General features: G+C 36.4%; 1 protein-coding gene across 1 annotated transcript in view; it reads right to left on the bottom strand.

The window, feature by feature from the left end:
• The window catches only part of brinp1 (bone morphogenetic protein/retinoic acid inducible neural-specific 1), an 84,165-nt gene extending 80,238 nt beyond the window's left edge, over positions 1-3,927 (bottom strand). The window contains exon 1 of the mRNA XM_077737592.1: positions 3,549-3,927. The gene's annotated coding sequence lies outside the window, so the exon portion shown is untranslated. The remainder of the gene's footprint in view (positions 1-3,548) is intronic.
• Between the last annotated feature and the right edge of the window lie 10,579 nt (positions 3,928-14,506).

Here is a 14,506-nt window from a genome sequence, read left to right as displayed (position 1 = left end):
AAGAGTGTCTTATATGGAAATCAGGATATTTATATCAGAAAAAAAATGTAGTATATAATGAACTGTGTGTGATTCATATAGTAATTCAAATCAAGCTCAAGTGGATATTGCAGTTCCCGATATAAGAATTGTAATAGCCCGGGAACCTCTGAAAATGTTTCATTAAAAAGGGAGTATGATTAAAAGACTCATGAAAGCAAAATTAATACCATTATTTTTACACCACTAATTAATTGAATTGTGAGGTGATATCAGTGAAACGTCTGCATAATCAAAGCTAAATTACGACCGCCTTATTCTTTTTACATTTGAAATTTAGATTTCAACTATGTAATGTGCATTGTATGAGTGGGCTATATAGGGTCATATACATATAGATGATACATATTAATCTGTAAATCTTTCAAATGTTACCAATTGTCTTGTTGTCCAGAACAGGAAATTGGAGCGGACATTTCGGCTTTTTGTAAATGCGACTGGATAAAGATCGAGATTAGAAAGGGTTGCATTATGTGTTAATTAGCAACATTATCTGTTATCAATATCGATTATGCACAACATAACCATGTCTTTTGAAAACCATGTCATAAAAGTGTCCATGTTGAACATATTTACATATATATGTCAATACTGTGCGAATAAAAGTGTTGCAACCACTAGAGCAGGGGTATAAAATTAATATGTTTTCCCCCTGCAAAGGGCAAGAGACTATTTTTAGTCGTAGTATAATATTTATATATAAACTGGTTTTGGATCAATGCTCTTTAAAGAAATGCGCAATTAATTGCAAGTATTTCTACTGTCAGTTTGGGGGTTGCTCTCACAAATGCAAAGGCAGCTCTTTAAGAGGAGAATACTTTGAACGGGAGAGTGAGCAACAAAAAGTTAAAGAGAGTCGAGTAGACAATATCTGATTCTTCAGAAGCTCAATTGTGTGCTGCGCAAGTTTCAGAAATATATAAAAATAAATCCTCTCTATTGTGATATTTTCACACGCTTGCCTTCGTCCCCAAAAGGTTCAGCGCAGACTTTAGATTTCTAGACTCCTTTTATTTGAATGGTGTGCAAGCTGCAATTATCTACCAGGATGAGATAGATTCTACTTGGCCAAAAATTATTTATAGTATGGTGATGAAAGTCTGTTCATGATTTCAGACCGTATATTTGGCATTTTTCATGTATGAGATTTTCATTAAAATATTCAAATATTTTTCCAAAGGAAGGTATGTCAAGCCAGCCAGTCACATTTTTTTATAACTAACAAAAGTAAATAACTTGCATCGACTGTTTATTGAACAAAAAAAAACATGTAGTAAAAAAAATAACTATGTGGTTCATATGAAAAGATGAATCTGACCATCTTTCGCCTAAAATAAAGAAAACTGCCACATAACCTGCGGTGTAACCTCGGAAAATATGCAATAACCCACTAGTCATTAATAATAAAACTGGCTAGTATTAATTTTCAATGAATCTCTCAGAACACAGTATTTGAGGAGACACTTTTTGTGTCATTTCCATCTAAAAAAAGACTCAAATTAGGCCAGGGTATGAGTAATTCCGAGCTTAACTGTAGCTGACACAGCTCTTTTGAGTCAGCAGCTTCCCCCCCCCCCCAAGTTTTGCATGTCATTATGTGACCCTCTTGTTATTGTCTCTATTATTTATATATTTATTTGCCAAAGTCTCTTGGGACAGAGGTAACCTTCTGGTCCAATGCAGCCGCAAGCAGTTCACCTTATAGAAATGCTAACCACTAAGAAAAATGTAGCGTGTCTGAGCAAAAAAACATTGAGAAAGTCATTAATTTGAATCAATCTTTCAAGAAAAGTACCGTTCTTTCCAAGAGTTCAAGTGTTTAAAAGCCAATCATTGTTTTCTTTAAACATGTACAATAAAGTATAGGCATTTAATTGGTTGCCAATATAATACTATATCGCTATAATTGAGAAAAGAAGATCAGTAATTATTATTCAAAAACATTCATCCAAAAAATATGTAGTCAAGGGACCACATATATGAAAATTCATAACAGGAATCAACATAACACTCATAAGCATAGTCTAACCCTCAACAAGGCATTTTGGGAAGATTTGAGGGCATTGACTGGTGGTACATGAAGACTCAATGAATTAAATATTCAAAGCATTACTGCATATTCATGAATATCCTCCATACAAATACGCAGGATTAGAAATAGGTTTTAAGACGGAATTAGTAAAATGATAGGGTTTTAAACCTATATACTCAAATTTTGTTCGGTCGAAAGAGCAACAAAATATTTCAGATGTCAAACGACATTGCTATAATAATAAAAAAATATGTTTTATACTACATAATCACAACGGAGACCAAAAAACAGAAGTACGCCCTTCCAGAAGGCCAATGCTAAAATGAAAAACAAAAATATCAAATTCAAGGAACTGAAGGAAAACAAACGCTGACTGACCCTGAGTAATTCTTCCGAACAAAGAAGAGTATTCCTCCTGTGCTCCTGTGTGACTAACACTGATGACTATAAACAAGCGATAGCATTATAGTGAAAATATATGTAATGAAAAGCTAAGAAAAAGGGCTACTCGTTTTAAAAAAGGTCTCGTTAGAGTGAATAGCTTTAGTAATGGACTAGGGGGGCGCATGCGAGCCCTTTGTAAAAGTCTTCAGCCTGCTGTAGCACAGTTGTGCTTGTTACAATTTAGTTGTTGAAAATATATACATATATATGTATATATGATTGAAAAAAGATGGTCGATACACGATTTACCTTTGAGGGACATACAAAAACCATGAGACAATCTTTATCTAGGCCTCAGGGTGCCATTTAAACACCTTTACCACAAGGCAATGTGGTTTCAGATGGTGAAGAGCCAAACAATGATCACAGAAAGTATTTACTCTGTGCCGTAAATATAACGCTGTCTCATACGACACGTAAAAGAAAGTGGGTGGGGTTAAATCAAGTAGGGAATCGCTTCAGGGACTCATTTTTCCCAACAAAAGCTGATTTTGTGGAGTTGATATCGAGGATCATTAACAGCCATCTCGCCTTGGGCCAGAATGGTGACACGTTTAGAGCAAAAGAGCATGAGCTCCCCTCACAGTGAGCCAGTGGAACAGCACAAGCAAGGTAAACTTTAGGGTGAGACAACTTTCTAGTGACAGACTGGTTTACATTTGAGGTATTTTGCCTTGTTTTTTTACTTTTCTTCAAAACATATTCTTGTTCAAGAATGCCTATTTAAATCATCTAATCCTAAAAAAAAGATGCCATTGTATTACGGCCCCCCAAAAAATGACCTTACTTAAGTAACCAAGCAGTAGCAGTCAATTTCTAACATGTTTACTGAAAGTACGCTAGCAGTGAAATGGAAATGCGGCACACGTGTAGCAAATGATAAATCCATCTTTCAAACGTGGATGCGATCATGTCTTTTGCATAAGATGTTTCCCCCCCAAAACTGAACGCCGAATAACAATGCTGACCACGCACGAACGCATACACAGAGTGCACAAGCATGCACGCACTCACGAAAGCAGGCATCACTCACCTAAATCAGACGCTCCCCTCCGAGTCTCGTCCCTTTTTGTGTGACTTGCGCGGCGGACAACTTCTGCTGGAGCATCCGGTGCTCGGCGACGGCGGTGCTTCTTCTGATGCTGCTGCTGGATTGCGGCTAATTGGGCAATCCTGGCAATCCTTTTCATGCTCAGGGGGGGGAGGAAATCCAGGCTCGGTGGCTAGAGTGCGCACAGAATAAGGAGAAAGAGAAGAAAGTCCGTCAGGAAGGAGATTTGGGAGTGTGCTTGTGGGTGACTCGCTGACTCGTTCCTGTGGCTTTATGTCACACGGCGGCAGGCTTTGCGGTTGGAGAAGGTGTGCGTGCGTGTGATGTGGAGGGTGGGAGGGAGAGATGGAGGCTGCGATGCTTCGACCAGAGGCGAGAAAAAGAAGGAGGGTCCATGCAGACGGCAAAGGAGGAGGGAGGTGAGGGGTGCGGGTGGGGGTGCGGACCGGATGAGGGAATCGAGGGGAGGGGTGGCTGCTCAGGATGGATGAAGACAAGAACCTTATGGAATATAGTTGGGAATGTTACCCCAGTAGCCTATAGCGTCAACCGTTTTGAAGAGGGGAGTTTTTGGACACTGATTAAGTCATTGGTTGCTATTGATGGGCATAAGAAGTCCAAACCATTTGAACTGAGAGGTTGGCAGCAAATCATAGTTAATTCACTGATGGAGATTTTATTGTGAATTGGAGTTGAAAGGAAAGAGAAGCATTTTTTGGGGGGGATTTGGAGGTGCTATGATAAGGAATTGGGGCATAGAAATTACATTTTGACAGAAATGTATGTTTTCACCAGACACTGACTAATAAATAGAGCATTCATTGGCTGGCAGGCATCCCAGTTTAAATAGAGAGGATGTCTACTAGTTTGCACACTTTGCATACTCATTTTAATTCATGAGATGATTAGACAACACATGATTGGATGTCTATCAGTATAAACAACACTGCAAACCTTACTGAAGTGAAAAGACACAAATTAATTAATCTAATATATAATAGTGGGGAAAAAAGCAAGTATATGTCGATATTCTGAAAAGTAAGCAAAATAACTTTGTTGGAATTTTTTATGGTACTATTAGGGACAATGAAAAAAACATTTCTAAGTTTGTAATTTAAAATGTCATAGGTTATTTACACTGGATTTTATCACTTTATTTGATGGGGGGGGTGGCTGTGAATGCTCATATTTCAGTGTAATTGAGGTTCAGGTGTGGTATCAATGAGAACGTGTTTTTACCCATATATTTTTCAAAATTGCTCATTTGCATTGGTTATTTTTTGGCCAAAAAGTGGTGATGTATTATCTATATTCTAATATGACATGTCGGTTATGTTTGGTTCACATTCATGCATTCATATTGCAGAGGTGTAGAATAGATGTTGGATTTATGCCCATAGAAATCAGCCATGGTCATTTATGAAGAAATCTGAATTAGACTGTTCTTCCTGCATGAAAAAAAACCTGTTCCGAGTTTCATATGGGCAGTGAAATCATAATTGACTTGCAATGTGAGTGTAGCAATGAAGTCTTAAAAGTCATTAGTTGGTCCAGTTCCAGCCAAGAATTCTATTCAAGCTATACAATACCAGTAGCTAATGTAGCAGGCTCTGCAGTGTTCTTTTGATTTCTGAACCAGCATATAAATGTAAACATATGACAAGCATTACAGACTAACCAAATTGAAGCCGTTTACCCACAAGTCTCATCTTAGAACCACCTCACACAGTACAAAAAAATGGACTCAAATGCAACACACTGGTCACAGAAAGTCCTGATCAGAACCAGTGATAAAAAAGCACTTCCAAATCCATATTTCTTTGATGCTCATGTAAATCTCTCACTATTCCTGTATTTCATGATAAATTTCACCCACAACTATCTCACTTGACGATGTTGAACATGGCATAATGCGGCTCACCAATTAACCAGAAAAGAAGAAGGTGTGAGATTTTGAAGAGGCGTGTAGGAGTCACACTCCAATGACATGTGTGGGCTGTGTGGACTTCTGCTATAACGCAAGAACCTCTGAACATGACATGCCTTCACAAGCAACGGACTGAATAGGAAGTCAAGAAGTAGTGGGGGGAAAAAAGAGAAGGGAGCTGTCCATAGTGCTGAAATCAAGTTGACGAAGTTACTGAGCAACAGACAACAATTTTATACCCACAATACTACAATACTAGACAATACATATGCTATTTATTTTATTTTGAAGTGACAATAAAAGTCTCAAAAGTATTTAAGTAGGTTTATCACTAATATATGTCAAATTCGTTGAACTGAAACAAATATTAATTCCCTCCCAGTTCAATGCATTGCAAGTAACATCAATTGCAGCCAATGAAATAAATAATAAATTACCTCTATATAGGGATGGAGATTGAATTGAAGGTCATCTCCACAATATCCATGGGTTGCCATCTCCAACTATTTAACTCATTTAATGATTAGAGTTATATTGTAAAAATATTGTGTATAGACAGCAATAAACTTTTTTTAATTTTTAAAAATTAAATACTCTTTTTGGACAGTCATGGCAAACATCCCAATTATGCCACTTGAATGAAAATAGTAAGTGGGTCACTTGGACCGTCCAATGCAACTCTTTGACCATTTCGGCCTTAATGCACAAGACAAGGTTTTAATCAAGTGTATCATAGAAAAGAAAATTTGACAAAGAATGAATTTCATTTCTAGGATGTGTCATAGTGAAGAAAAGAACTAAAGCCAAGATTTCCAGGAAGTGTGCAAAATAGCTGGTGCCAGACATTCTTTTTAAATGCCAGTACTATTTGAGGAAATCAAATTTCACATTGCCTACTCATCGCACAATGCCTACTACCTATTGAACTTTGTTTGAATTTTAGATTGTATAAATGACTACAGGAAGTGAAGTCTAGGATGGATAAGAAGAAAGAGAGATTCGTACTGTGAATAATTGCTACCATCCTTCAAAATTGTAATGGATTGGTCATCTATCGTCCAATCCATTACAAGTGGTACTGAAAGCTAATGTAATTATAGCAGTGCACATGCACTTTATTTTCAGAGTATAAAGCCCCTTTAAAATACTCTTGAATAATTATAAAAATTCATATTCTGTCTGATGTATGAATGTATGCAAGTCATTTAATTCAAGCATTATTATATGGTAGTGTTTCAACATAGTTCTCAATATACATTTTCATATTCCATCAATAAAATGTGACAAATTATAAAACAATAAAACATTTTAAGGATATCAATTCATTTAAACGCATTTTCTAATCAGGTATTCTTTTTGTAGTAAAACAAATTTGCTCCTTGAAAGTGTATTTTATAATTTAGTACACTATATAGCCTGAAAAATATGTTAATTTAAGAATTAGACCATTTGAAACAGAGACGAATCAAACAGTGATATAGTTTAAAGCACTCTTTCATTTCAAAGTGAATTAATCCCATCATAGCAAAATCTATTTTACTATATTGGGTGGTGCAAATTTGTCAATCATTATAATGCCAGATTATGCGGAGGTGTAGCTTGATGAAACACCTCTTTTTGCAATCAAATTAACACTGAATTCCTTCTCATTTCGACACATTGACACCTTTTTACAAAGTCAATGAGACGGTGAAATAACTAGAATTTGTGGCTGTAATTAAAGCCCAATCGTGACTGACATTCGTTTAAAGTTTTAGCAACCCCTCACCCCAACAGATCAAAACGCATCTCACATCCAGGCTTTTTTTTTTTGTTAATTCATGATGAGGATTTAATAGTATATTGCTGAACAAGCAGAGATATGAATTTCTAGTAAGTGATTTATGAGCAGCATATTCATCATTAATTAGCTGCTCAATGGTATGAATGTGAATAGCTTTTGAAGGTACCTTATTAGTCTTCATAAAAAAAAAACAACATTGCCTTGGATGTTGAGCTTAGGTGGTCAAAAATGTGTTTTTCATCTATCGAGGACACAAGATGACCCAAGAAAGTATTCATTCCTAATCTCATAACGTGGGAGGACTAGCAATTTTCTAAATATTTTTTCATAACTCTTTAAAGTTATCTACACAGCTTTATATAGCAGACTATATGTGATACAAACATGGTAATTTAACGTTTACTAGACTTAAAAAGTTGAAGAAAAATGGAAAAGCACATTTCAGTGTTCTTAAATTCCTCACTGTAGTAACTAAAAAATCACACATGCATTTTGAAGCATCAATAAATTACAATCAGATAAAACAATGTCCTGAAAAGCCATTTATCAAGGTGTCATTAGCACACAATTATGTTTAATCTTTAAAAGATTTTCTTTAATTTTAATTTGACTGACCAGATTGAAACTTTAAGACACAATACATTATTTACTGACTTAAAATTGAGTAGACTATGATTTGATATAAAGCTAGATACAGCTTAGTCAAGTCTTGAGTAAAAAAAATAATAATCTGATCATGTCTTCCTCGCTTCAGTAAATTTTAAATGCATTCCCATTATCATTTTTAACTAAACAGGCCCTTGTACACCAAAGTATAAAAAGGCACATATGCTAGCAGTTTGTTGCAGTCGTCTAACTTACTGCACTTTATTATGCCAAAACTCAATGTCAAAACGCCTACTTCCCCCTCTGCAAAACTATGATAGTTCACTTCTTTGGCCTCACTTTATAAACATTGCATAACGTGTGTTAATTTCCATATAAATGTATTCGAAATGCAATTTCTATTAAATGTAAAAGAGTTACAAAACGGCTGAGCAATCGCGAGTAGTTTTCCATCACTTTTATTCCCAGCACTTGGCACCCGAGCGTTACATTCCTGTTTATCCTCCACTTTTAAACGGCTGAGATTACATTTAATGACGCCATCTTTAAGGTGATTGATGCAGTCATTTGTTAACGCTTTTCTTTGCCATGCCGACCATCTGTTCCGGCAGAAACAAATTATTAGCAGTGTCCATGGCAGCATCACGTAGCTTTCGGTAATTTGGAATTAGGTTTGGAAAGTGATTAAAAGGAAAATAATCATTGATTGGAAATTGTAATTAATAATAATCAAATTGGAAATAATCGCCGGATCCTTCTGCAGTGAAAGTATACGAGTTTATACTAGGACACATTCAGAAAATTTAAACTATGAGGGTGGCAGCAAATGGATTGGACATCTATTGGGGTCTATGGCAGCCAATTAGTCAAAGTGTATTAAGTGAAGATGGTATGACACACATTTCTTCTTTGCAAATATTCAAATCTTGAACTGAAGCTAGATTTGAGGAAATTGTGAATCAAATACTAACTGCAATGACAAAAAACATTGTAAATCGTAATCCTAAAATTTCTTCACATTACTCAGTGACACTGAGAATATTACTGCTTGTCAGTCACTAAAACCCCCATTTTTGACATAAACTAAAGTTCCACAATGTTACGGTATTTACTTGATACGTCAGGTATTAGTTGGATTTTGACCTTTCCATCCGGAACATTACAAGTTTATGGTTAGTCTTCAGAATGTAGAGGTACCCACCACATAGCTACAATACATTTTCCAATTTTCCATCAGTGTGATACAAAATATAATTTTAAAAGCAGTAAACAAAGACCTTATTGACTAATGTAAATTTTAACAAACTATGTCTGACAAGGGCTTAGGAAAGCATAACTTTTGCATAGGATGGCATGGCACATTTTCTTTGTATTTTAAGTATTCATTCTTTGTTATTATCTTTTACCATCAGTATTGTCCATTACAAATGAATTGGTTGGGCCGGTCTAGTATGTTAGCTTTCATTTTTCAGCAGACTCTTTAAAAAGCCAGGAACTGTTCCTGTCTGTAAGGCACGATCTGAAGTTGAAATGCAAAGCATTGCAGCATTACCCAGAACATAATTGACCTTTTTTTACTTCAATAAAAAAAGAATAATTCAAATAAAATTAAAGATTTGCTATACATTATGCTTATACAGAAGGCATGGTTTACTCACGACTATCATTTAGTGTCAGTGCAATGGTCCGCTCGTGCAAGGCTAGCAGAGGAAGCTGGCAAGGCCCACTTAACATTAAAGCCAATGAGGCTAGATGGACAAATGGAGTCATTACCGAGTCATTGAAGCTCGGGGATGGCGGTGACACGTGACAATTTGCAATTGGTTATCATCCATGTTGAATATACCAGCCTCTGTGGTATTTTCTATCAGTCTATTGCTCATGTGTAATCAAATATTGCCTCCATCATCAGCAAATGTTGGAAAATACGTCATCATCATTGGATTCACAGTAATTGTTTTCAGTGCAAATGACGATGAAAGACATCTAATTATCTAATTATGCAGTGGATTTGAGTTAGTTTGTCACTTGTAGACGTTCCATCCATTTGAAATGGATGCATCCTACCAAAACACTTTTACAACTGGATGTCTACTAATGTCACTGAAATATACAGAATCTTCTAAAACATTATTTTGTAGAATTAGATTATTTTATTCATTCAAATGTATTAGTCTTTCACCCAATCCAACATTGTATTCATTTTGACTTGGAGTTTACTGCACCTTTATCTAAAAAAAATATAAAAACTCCAATTAAGAGTATAACTTTTTTCCACCAGTTAATCATGATTGTCAAATCTTGTAAACAAAGCTGCTGTATAAACTTTAAATAGCCTCGTCATTTCTTGGTAGGTGATTTAACAAGCCATATGCCCATTCGCTCATTTACCTTATGTGCAATTTTGAATGCAGCTCTTGTGGAATTAAAATCTATCAATGACAATATACAGCAATGGGTATGTTCCTTAAGAAATGATCCATGTGCATTTATCTCTGATAGATCTTCACACTAAGTTTGCTTTCATGTTAGTTGACACCCAGCCATCTGTTCATGCTGATGCTCAACATTCCAGTCTTAAGTTTGTAAATTAGCATTACTTTACTTTTCTTTGGTTGTGCAAATCACTTTATGGTTTTAAAATATGAATTAGGTTTCTTTATACAACATGAAAAGCAAAACAACCCTAAATTGCTATTTTTCTTGGGAAAAAAAACTAAACAATTAAAAATCAATTATTTAAAAAAGAGATTGAAAAAAAAAAACAATTACTTTTTTGTCTTATTAATTCTTTTTTATTATTACTATTTAACCAAGGGAACGTGGAGTTTATGGATGTGTTTCTGTTTTTGTTTGTCAGTGTATTTAAGGTAAATTAAAAAAAAATGACTTTTAAAATTGCAGTTGGTATTTACATGTAACCAATGAAGTGAGAATTCAATGATAATTTAATTATAGATTGGCCTATATAATGTAAATTTGAATGGTAGGTGATATGATTAGAAAAACAGGTAAGAAAAATTGCTTTACTATTAATCCCCAATTTTCGGAGGTCTATCCTCTCAAAATGCTTCTTTAGTTTAGCTCTTGCATTAGTGTTAGATTTAGTTTCCCACTACTTCATACTGAAGTGGCAATGAAGAGCTCGAGGCAAGATCACTGCCTCTTTGTTGGATAGCTTTACGAATGGAATGACAGCACGGTTCAAAAATAAAGCACACGTCTAGGTCATATTTTTGCTCCCAACACCAAGGGAAAACAATTGGCTAAGCAACGGCTCATAACACGAACAACTTGTTAGTCGGAGCACATGTGAGCTAAGATAAGGCACTAGTGTATTGATTCAGGTTACATCGCAATTTTAAGACCAGAAGTCTTTTGTAATTCAAGCACCCTCCGTGCTCCTCCTACTGTGAACCACAGTACCTACGTGCATTGTAAATTTAACAATTGCTCCAATAGCGCTGCACAATTCCAGAGGCTAAATCAATCCATAATGATGAATCTTTTAACATGAAGCCAATTTTTCCTCCTAGCTACCCATATGAAGCCCATTCAGATTGACAGGTTGCTAATGGCTGATCTCCGAGGCTTAGGCCATGGGTATGTCTCTTCCCGGTGTTAATACACGTTGTCGCGAGAAGCCGGTGACATTGTAGCAGACCTTTTTGCTAAGACGGCGACGAGGGAGAAGACAGATGTCCAAATAGCCCGCAGGTTCATCACTCACAAGGATTTGTTTGGCGCGTAGGGGTCGAGGAGGGGCGATGCGGGGATGAGTAAAGATGGCACCGTTCTAGCCTCTCTGCTCCACTAATGAAAAACAAACTCATTGGAAGGAGGCTGTTGAGTAATAGTTACCAACAGCCAGCTTTAAAAAAAACTTTTTGGGGCTAGTATTGCTTTATATCTCATGTCAACTAATTTGTGTATCCTCGTATTAACCCTTGATAGGGTGGTAAAAATTCTGCTATTTCTGTAGCCCTCAATCTCTGACCGAGAACTCCTGAACTTATGAATAAATATTACTTTTACGCCAAATATAAAATTGATGCACATGATTTACTTTTGAGGGCCAGACCTTATGATTAACCATAAGTGGGAGAGCGGAGGATGCTGACCAGGATGATGTCCATCATTAACAGCACCTCCAACCTCCTGAATGAGTCTGTGGAGTCCCTTCAAAGCTCTTTCAGCAATAGACTGCTGCACCCTCATTGCAGGAAGGAGCGCTTCCGCAGATCATTCCTCCAATCAGCTGTCAGGCTCATTAACAAAAAAATTGGCTGTGTTAGGGCTTACCGTATGCATGCATGTACATCTATGTGCATGTATATGTGCTTATATATGTATGTGCATGTATATGTATATATATTTCAGCAAAACGCTTATTAATTTATATATTTATTCATGTATTAATTTATTAACTTATCTATTTATGTCTAAAATGCTTTTCCTATTTCTGCATCCTCACCCTCTTGCGACTGTGACAATGAAATTTCCCAAATACGGGATGAATAAAGTTATCCAATCCAATCCAATATTGACACCTGTGCTTTGATTATGATTTAAACGTGAAGGATACTGATAAATAATAGTTTTATATCTTTTGATAGCAGGCAGTTTTTTAGTGAACGTACCAAGTAGCTCAAGCAGATAATCGCAGATAACGACGTAAACATTAGCATAAGCCGTTTGTGGCGTTCCGCCTCAAAACGCACTGTCTGTTGGGAATCATGTCTTATGGGAAGTATGGCCTTTGTTGCATTGGATGCAATTGAGCGCACGCGATTGGATTAGCGTGGATTACCTTTTTTGCAAAATAGCTCCAATTTTAGGTGACTTTCGATAACAGCTGCCATTCTGATGGCTCTTCAGTTAGAGGACCGACCTCTGGTTAAGCGCAAACCCCCACCCGTCCCCCATCCATGTCCCCTCGGCACCTGCCAGGGCGCTCGTGCATTTAGTAGGCGTTATGCAACTTCGGTAAACGTGAACGGCATGAGCGATGGCCGACGATGACAAATGTTGCTTAGAAAGGAGTTGAAAGCGTGCATATGGCCGTGGGACGATTAGGTGGGAAATATATGCAAGATGGGTGAAAACCCGGTCGAAATGAAAAATCCAGAGTTTGTTATTTGGTTTTTCCATTTTGCTGTTTTAGTAGAACTGCTCTGCATGAAAAAGCCTTTTTAGATAAGTGCCTAAAATGGAAGTGATGTAATTAAAAGATTTGTCAATGAAGGCCTTTTACAGAACAGCAAAACATTCAGGTAAATCTGACTGGCGTGATGCAAATTTTATAAGTGACTGTGAGGAAAAAATAGACTTAATTCATGCATTTTGGAACACTGCACTGTTAATTGCATAGTTGAATTTTCCCTTGTTGTAATATATCATCGATAGTTTTGCTTCATTGGCTTTATCTATCCCATTTTTAGGTTTGAGAAGTGTTTGAAAGATAATATATATTTAATCTGTGTTAATCTGTCCACGTGTGACCATGTTGTACGCAGTGCTCAGCGTGTGGTTACCATATTTTTAATTGCCCATCTGGTACAAAAAATAGCACAGCACGAGTGCGTGTCAATTAACGTCATTGAACATAACACAACTATATAAAGATTTGAGAGTCTCCTGAAAAACGTTAAGAGTGCTTCCTGAGACTAAAAGTTTCCTCATATCTATCTAGCGTAGAGGTCAAAGGATTATTTTACCATAAGGAATTAATCTACGGTAAGAATAACAACGTTGAACTTAATTTGACATTCAAGCAAGCCGATAATGGATGTCTATCATTGCCAAAGGATGCAATAAGATGGACAAAAAATCTACAGAGAGATTGATGCAACCACACACAAATTTCTCCAAAAATATCCTTTTCCAGATTGTAATATTTTCTCTGGAATAAATTGTACTATGTCATGTGTCCCCCATATTCCTTAACATGTTCTTTTCTGGGCGTGTTTTAAATATGTTATCTTTTTTAATCATTATTTTAAGGCACTTTTGAATTACACTTTGTTTCCCAGCTTTGGGTACTTTGTGAAACATATTCCATCTGTGATACTGTTTCTCTGCACCACCACTTATTTTAAACCATTGAACAAATTAATACATTTGTCAACGTCTTCTATTTATGTTTGTGGAGCATCTCAAATCAACACATTCTACTGAGGAAATGATTGAAGTTGTGTTATTTCAATTAGATCCATTAAAAGATAAAGAAACCGAGAGATGGGTATATGAAAAAGGCAGGAGTACAAAGTAGAATTCAAAACATATCCTCACTACACTTACAGTAAGTTTAAAAAAAAAAGAAGAACAAAAATCATCACATCTTTTTTATCTGTGATATACCCGAATCCTTAGAGGCATCAGTAATAAGCTACCTGGATAAAGGGGAAAAAAATGTTCCCCAAGACTAAGCATTCTCCCTTCCATCCATATCATTGGTCAATACAACTTCACGCCTTTTTAATACCAAGATTTGATTTCCTCCTCCTCAGTAGTGCGAGGCGTTGCCATATTTTTGTAGTCAGCCAGCGTCAGCACACATCCCGAGGGGGGGAGGGTGTGGAGTGGCTACACGGTAGTGTACACACTCAAGGCCAACCAGAATAC

This window comes from Stigmatopora nigra, chromosome 17, assembly GCF_051989575.1.
Source record: "Stigmatopora nigra isolate UIUO_SnigA chromosome 17, RoL_Snig_1.1, whole genome shotgun sequence".
Taxonomy (NCBI): domain Eukaryota; kingdom Metazoa; phylum Chordata; class Actinopteri; order Syngnathiformes; family Syngnathidae; genus Stigmatopora; species Stigmatopora nigra.
Note: the sequence above shows the minus strand (reverse complement) of the source record. Positions and strands in the feature narration are given on the sequence as shown.